At 58.3% G+C, this 6,142-nt stretch overlaps 4 non-coding genes across 4 annotated transcripts; all 4 read right to left on the bottom strand.

Annotated features, from left to right (window-relative positions):
• Nucleotides 1–669: 669 nt before the first annotated feature.
• LOC146676028 (5S ribosomal RNA) lies at nt 670–788 on the bottom strand. The gene has a single exon (XR_014911058.1). It is a non-coding gene; the product is annotated as a 5S ribosomal RNA (ribosomal RNA).
• A 785-nt stretch (nt 789–1,573) lies between these two features.
• Nucleotides 1,574–1,692, bottom strand: LOC146676027 (5S ribosomal RNA). Its single transcript, XR_014911057.1, has one exon. It is a non-coding gene; the product is annotated as a 5S ribosomal RNA (ribosomal RNA).
• A 1,062-nt stretch (nt 1,693–2,754) lies between these two features.
• Nucleotides 2,755–2,873, bottom strand: LOC146676026 (5S ribosomal RNA). The gene has a single exon (XR_014911056.1). It is a non-coding gene; the product is annotated as a 5S ribosomal RNA (ribosomal RNA).
• Nucleotides 2,874–5,165: 2,292 nt separating this feature from the next.
• LOC146676025 (5S ribosomal RNA) lies at nt 5,166–5,284 on the bottom strand. The gene has a single exon (XR_014911055.1). It is a non-coding gene; the product is annotated as a 5S ribosomal RNA (ribosomal RNA).
• Between the last annotated feature and the right edge of the window lie 858 nt (nt 5,285–6,142).

Below are 6,142 nucleotides of genomic sequence, written 5' to 3'. Positions count from 1 at the left end.
CCCTGGTGTGGTGTAGGTGGCCTCAGCCAGCAGCCACAGGCCCTGGTGTGGTGTAAGTGGCCTCAGCCAGCAGCCACAGGCCCTGGTGTGGTGTAAGTGGCCTCAGCCAGTGCCACAGGCCCTGGTGTGGTGTAAGTGGCCTGAGCAAGTGCCACAGGCCCTGGTGTGGTGTAAGTGGCCTGAGCAAGAGCCACAGACCCTGGTGTGGTGTAAGTGGCCTCAGCCAGTGCCACAGGCCCTGGTGTGGTGTAAGTGGCCTGAGCAAGTGCCACAGGCCCTGGTGTGGTGTAAGTGGCCTGAGCAAGTGCCACAGGCCCTGGTGTGGTGTAATTGGCCTCAATAGCAACTAATGCCCTGGTGTGGTGTAGGTGGCCTCAGCCAGCAGCCACAGGCCCTGGTGTGGTGTAAGTGGCCTCAGCCAGCAGCCACAGGCCCTGGTGTGGTGTAAGTGGCCTCAGCCAGAGCCACAGGCCCTGATGTGGTGTAAGTGGCCCCAGCCGGTCACTCAGGCCCTTGTGTGGTGTAGGTTGCATCAGCTAGCAGCACAAGACATTGGAAAAGAGCCAAAAGCAGTGTCGTTAATGTGCCCTCATTAATGGGCAGCTGCTTTTGGTCTTTTAATACACCCCTTCTCTGGATCAAAAGCGGTTCAATGACATGAAAAGGAAAGGCTTACAGCACCAGGTATTCCCAGGCAGTCTCCCATCCAAGTACTAACCAAGCCCAGCCCTGCTTAGCTTCCGAGATCAGACGAGGTCGGGCGTGCTCAGGGTGGTATGGCCGTAAGCTGCTGGCTCCAGCACAATGTCTCAATTTATGGATTCAAGTGATTAGGTGGCAAGTACCTGAAGTTACGAAGACAATCCTATAACCATACCTGCATGTTTGCATAATACCCTAACCCAAAGGCTCAGTTTGGCATTTATCCAACAGCACAGGCCCTGGATTGTTGAAGATGGCCTCAGGAACCAGCACAGGGCCTGGTGTGTTGTACATGGCCACAGCAAGCAGCACAGGGCCTGGTTTGGTGAAGATGGCCTCGGCCAGAAGCGCAGGGCCTGGTGTGAAGTGAGTGGCCTGAGCAAGAGCAACAGGCCTTGGTGTGGTGTAAGTGGCCTCAGCCAGCAGCCACAGGCCCTGGTGTGGTGTAAGTCGCCTCAGCCAGAAGCCACAGGCACTGGTGTGGTGTAAGTGGCCTCAGCCAGCAGCAAAAGGGCCCTGGTGTGGTGTAAGTGGCCTCAGCCAGCAGCCACAGGCCCTGGTGTGGTGTAGGTGGCCTCAGCCAGCAGCCACAGGCCCTGGTGTGGTGTAAGTGGCCTCAGCCAGCAGCCACAGGCCCTGGTGTGGTGTAAGTGGCCTCAGCCAGAGCCACAGGCCCTGATGTGGTGTAAGTGGCCCCAGCCGGTCACTCAGGCCCTTGTGTGGTGTAGGTTGCATCAGCTAGCAGCACAAGACATTGGAAAAGAGCCAAAAGCAGTGTCGTTAATGTGCCCTCATTAATGGGCAGCTGCTTTTGGTCTTTTAATACACCCCTTCTCTGGATCAAAAGCGGTTCAATGACATGAAAATGAAAGGCTTACAGCACCAGGTATTCCCAGGCAGTCTCCCATCCAAGTACTAACCAAGCCCAGCCCTGCTTAGCTTCCGAGATCAGACGAGGTCGGGCGTGCTCAGGGTGGTATGGCCGTAAGCTGCTGGCTCCAGCACAATGTCTCAATTTATGGATTCAAGTGATTAGGTGGCAAGTACCTGAAGTTACGAAGACAATCCTATAACCATACCTGCATGTTTGCATAATACCCTAACCCAAAGGCTCAGTTTGGCATTTATCCAACAGCACAGGCCCTGGATTGTTGAAGATGGCCTCAGGAACCAGCACAGGGCCTGGTGTGTTGTACATGGCCACAGCAAGCAGCACAGGGCCTGGTTTGGTGAAGATGGCCTCGGCCAGAAGCGCAGGGCCTGGTGTGATGTGAGTGGCCTGAGTAAGAGCAACAGGCCTTGGTGTGGTGTAAGTGGCCTCAGCCAGCAGCCACAGGCCCTGGTGTGGTGTAAGTCGCCTCAGCCAGAAGCCACAGGCACTGGTGTGGTGTAAGTGGCCTCAGCCAGCAGCAAAAGGGCCCTGGTGTGGTGTAAGTGGCCTCAGCCAGCAGCCACAGGCCCTGGTGTGGTGTAGGTGGCCTCAGCCAGCAGCCACAGGCCCTGGTGTGGTGTAAGTGGCCTCAGCCAGCAGCCACAGGCCCTGGTGTGGTGTAAGTGGCCTCAGCCAGCAGCCACAGGCCCTGGTGTGGTGTAAGTGGCCTCAGCCAGTGCCACAGGCCCTGGTGTGGTGTAAGTGGCCTGAGCAAGAGCCACAGGCCCTGGTGTGGTGTAAGTGGCCTCAGCCAGTGCCACAGGCCCTGGTGTGGTGTAATTGGCCTCAGCCAGCAGCCACAGGCCCTGGTGTGGTGTAGGTGGCCTCAGCCAGCAGCCACAGGCCCTGGTGTGGTGTAAGTGGCCTCAGCCAGCAGCCACAGGCCCTGGTGTGGTGTAAGTGGCCTCAGCCAGAGCCACAGGCCCTGATGTGGTGTAAGTGGCCCCAGCCGGTCACTCAGGCCCTTGTGTGGTGTAGGTTGCATCAGCTAGCAGCACAAGACATTGGAAAAGAGCCAAAAGCAGTGTCGTTAATGTGCCCTCATTAATGGGCAGCTGCTTTTGGTCTTTTAATACACCCCTTCTCTGGATCAAAAGCGGTTCAATGACATGAAAATGAAAGGCTTACAGCACCAGGTATTCCCAGGCAGTCTCCCATCCAAGTACTAACCAAGCCCAGCCCTGCTTAGCTTCCGAGATCAGACGAGGTCGGGCGTGCTCAGGGTGGTATGGCCGTAAGCTGCTGGCTCCAGCACAATGTCTCAATTTATGGATTCAAGTGATTAGGTGGCAAGTACCTGAAGTTACGAAGACAATCCTATAACCATACCTGCATGTTTGCATAATACCCTAAACAAAGGCTCAGTTTGGCATTTATCCAACAGCACAGGCCCTGGATTGTTGAAGATGGCCTCAGGGACCAGCACAGGGCCTGGTGTGTTGTACATGGCCACAGCAAGCAGCACAGGGCCTGGTTTGGTGAAGATGGCCTCGGCCAGAAGCGCAGGGCCTGGTGTGATGTGAGTGGCCTGAGCAAGAGCAACAGGCCTTGGTGTGGTGTAAGTGGCCTCAGCCAGCAGCCACAGGCCCTGGTGTGGTGTAAGTCGCCTCAGCCAGAAGCCACAGGCACTGGTGTGGTGTAAGTGGCCTCAGCCAGCAGCAAAAGGGCCCTGGTGTGGTGTAAGTGGCCTCAGCCAGCAGCCACAGGCCCTGGTGTGGTGTAGGTGGCCTCAGCCAGCAGCCACAGGCCCTGGTGTGGTGTAATTGGCCTCAGCCAGCAGCCACAGGCCCTGGTGTGGTGTAAGTGGCCTCAGCCAGTGCCACAGGCCCTGGTGTGGTGTAAGTGGCCTGAGCAAGAGCCACAGACCCTGGTGTGGTGTAATTGGCCTCAGCCAGCAGCCACAGGCCCTGGTGTGGTGTAAGTCGCCTCAGCCAGAAGCCACAGGCACTGGTGTGGTGTAAGTGGCCTCAGCCAGCAGCAAAGGGGCCTGGTGTGGTTTAAGTCGCCTCAGCCAGCAGCCACAGGCCCTGGTGTGGTGTAGGTGGCCTCAGCCAGCAGCCACAGGCCCTGGTGTGGTGTAAGTGGCCACAGCAAGCAGCACAGGGCCTGGTTTGGTGAAGATGGCCTCGGCCAGAAGCGCAGGGCCTGGTGTGATGTGAGTGGCCTGAGCAAGAGCAACAGGCCTTGGTGTGGTGTAAGTGGCCTCAGCCAGCAGCCACAGGCCCTGGTGTGGTGTAAGTCGCCTCAGCCAGCAGCCACAGGCACTGGTGTGGTGTAAGTGGCCTCAGCCAGCAGCAAAAGGGCCCTGGTGTGGTGTAAGTGGCCTCAGCCAGCAGCCACAGGCCTTGGTGTGGTGTAGGTGGCCTCAGCCAGCAGCCACAGGCCCTGGTGTGGTGTAAGTGGCCTCAGCCAGCAGCCACAGGCCCTGGTGTGGTGTAAGTGGCCTCAGCCAGCAGCCACAGGCCCTGGTGTGGTGTAAGTGGCCTCAGCCAGTGCCACAGGCCCTGGTGTGGTGTAAGTGGCCTGAGCAAGAGCCACAGACCCTGGTGTGGTGTAATTGGCCTCAGCCAGCAGCCACAGGCCCTGGTGTGGTGTAAGTGGCCTCAGCCAGAAGCCACAGGCACTGGTGTGGTGTAAGTGGCCTCAGCCAGCAGCAAAAGGGCCCTGGTGTGGTGTAAGTCGCCTCAGCCAGCAGCCACAGGCCCTGGTGTGGTGTAAGTGGCCACAGCAAGCAGCACAGGGCCTGGTTTGGTGAAGATGGCCTCGGCCAGAAGCGCAGGGCCTGGTGTGATGTGAGTGGCCTGAGCAAGAGCCACAGGCCTTGGTGTGGTGTAAGTGGCCTCAGCCAGCAGCCACAGGCCCTGGTGTGGTGTAAGTCGCCTCAGCCAGAAGCCACAGGCACTGGTGTGGTGTAAGTGGCCTCAGCCAGCAGCAAAAGGGCCCTGGTGTGGTGTAAGTGGCCTCAGCCAGCAGCCACAGGCCCTGGTGTGGTGTAGGTGGCCTCAGCCAGCAGCCACAGGCCCTGGTGTGGTGTAAGTGGCCTCAGCCAGCAGCCACAGGCCCTGGTGTGGTGTAAGTGGCCTCAGCCAGTGCCACAGGCCCTGGTGTGGTGTAAGTGGCCTGAGCAAGTGCCACAGGCCCTGGTGTGGTGTAAGTGGCCTGAGCAAGAGCCACAGACCCTGGTGTGGTGTAATTGGCCTCAATAGCAACTAATGCCCTGGTGTGGTGTAGGTGGCCTCAGCCAGCAGCCACAGGCCCTGGTGTGGTGTAAGTGGCCTCAGCCAGCAGCCACAGGCCCTGGTGTGGTGTAAGTGGCCTCAGCCAGAGCCACAGGCCCTGATGTGGTGTAAGTGGCCCCAGCCGGTCACTCAGGCCCTTGTGTGGTGTAGGTTGCATCAGCTAGCAGCACAAGACATTGGAAAAGAGCCAAAAGCAGTGTCGTTAATGTGCCCTCATTAATGGGCAGCTGCTTTTGGTCTTTTAATACACCCCTTCTCTGGATCAAAAGCGGTTCAATGACATGAAAAGGAAAGGCTTACAGCACCAGGTATTCCCAGGCAGTCTCCCATCCAAGTACTAACCAAGCCCAGCCCTGCTTAGCTTCCGAGATCAGACGAGGTCGGGCGTGCTCAGGGTGGTATGGCCGTAAGCTGCTGGCTCCAGCACAATGTCTCAATTTATGGATTCAAGTGATTAGGTGGCAAGTACCTGAAGTTACGAAGACAATCCTATAACCATACCTGCATGTTTGCATAATACCCTAACCCAAAGGCTCAGTTTGGCATTTATCCAACAGCACAGGCCCTGGATTGTTGAAGATGGCCTCAGGGACCAGCACAGGGCCTGGTGTGTTGTACATGGCCACAGCAAGCAGCACAGGGCCTGGTTTGGTGAAGATGGCCTCGGCCAGAAGCGCAGGGCCTGGTGTGATGTGAGTGGCCTGAGCAAGAGCAACAGGCCTTGGTGTGGTGTAAGTGGCCTCAGCCAGCAGCCACAGGCCCTGGTGTGGTGTAAGTCGCCTCAGCCAGAAGCCACAGGCACTGGTGTGGTGTAAGTGGCCTCAGCCAGCAGCAAAAGGGCCCTGGTGTGGTGTAGGTGGCCTCAGCCAGCAGCCACAGGCCCTGGTGTGGTGTAAGTGGCCTCAGCCAGCAGCCACAGGCCCTGGTGTGGTGTAAGTGGCCTCAGCCAGTGCCACAGGCCCTGGTGTGGTGTAAGTGGCCTGAGCAAGAGCCACAGGCCCTGGTGTGGTGTAAGTGGCCTGAGCAAGAGCCACAGACCCTGGTGTGGTGTAATTGGCCTCAATAGCAACTAATGCCCTGGTGTGGTGTAGGTGGCCTCAGCCAGCAGCCACAGGCCCTGGTGTGGTGTAAGTGGCCTCAGCCAGCAGCCACAGGCCCTGGTGTGGTGTAAGTGGCCTCAGCCAGAGCCACAGGCCCTGGTGTGGTGTAAGTGGCCTCAGCCAGCAGCCACAGGCCCTGGTGTGGTGTAAGTCGCCTCAGCTAGAAGACA

This window comes from Rhamphochromis longiceps, linkage group LG3 (assembly GCF_057381845.1).
Source record: "Rhamphochromis longiceps isolate RC_006_pf linkage group LG3, R_longiceps_female_GT1.1, whole genome shotgun sequence".
NCBI lineage: Eukaryota > Metazoa > Chordata > Actinopteri > Cichliformes > Cichlidae > Rhamphochromis > Rhamphochromis longiceps.
Note: the sequence above shows the minus strand (reverse complement) of the source record. Positions and strands in the feature narration are given on the sequence as shown.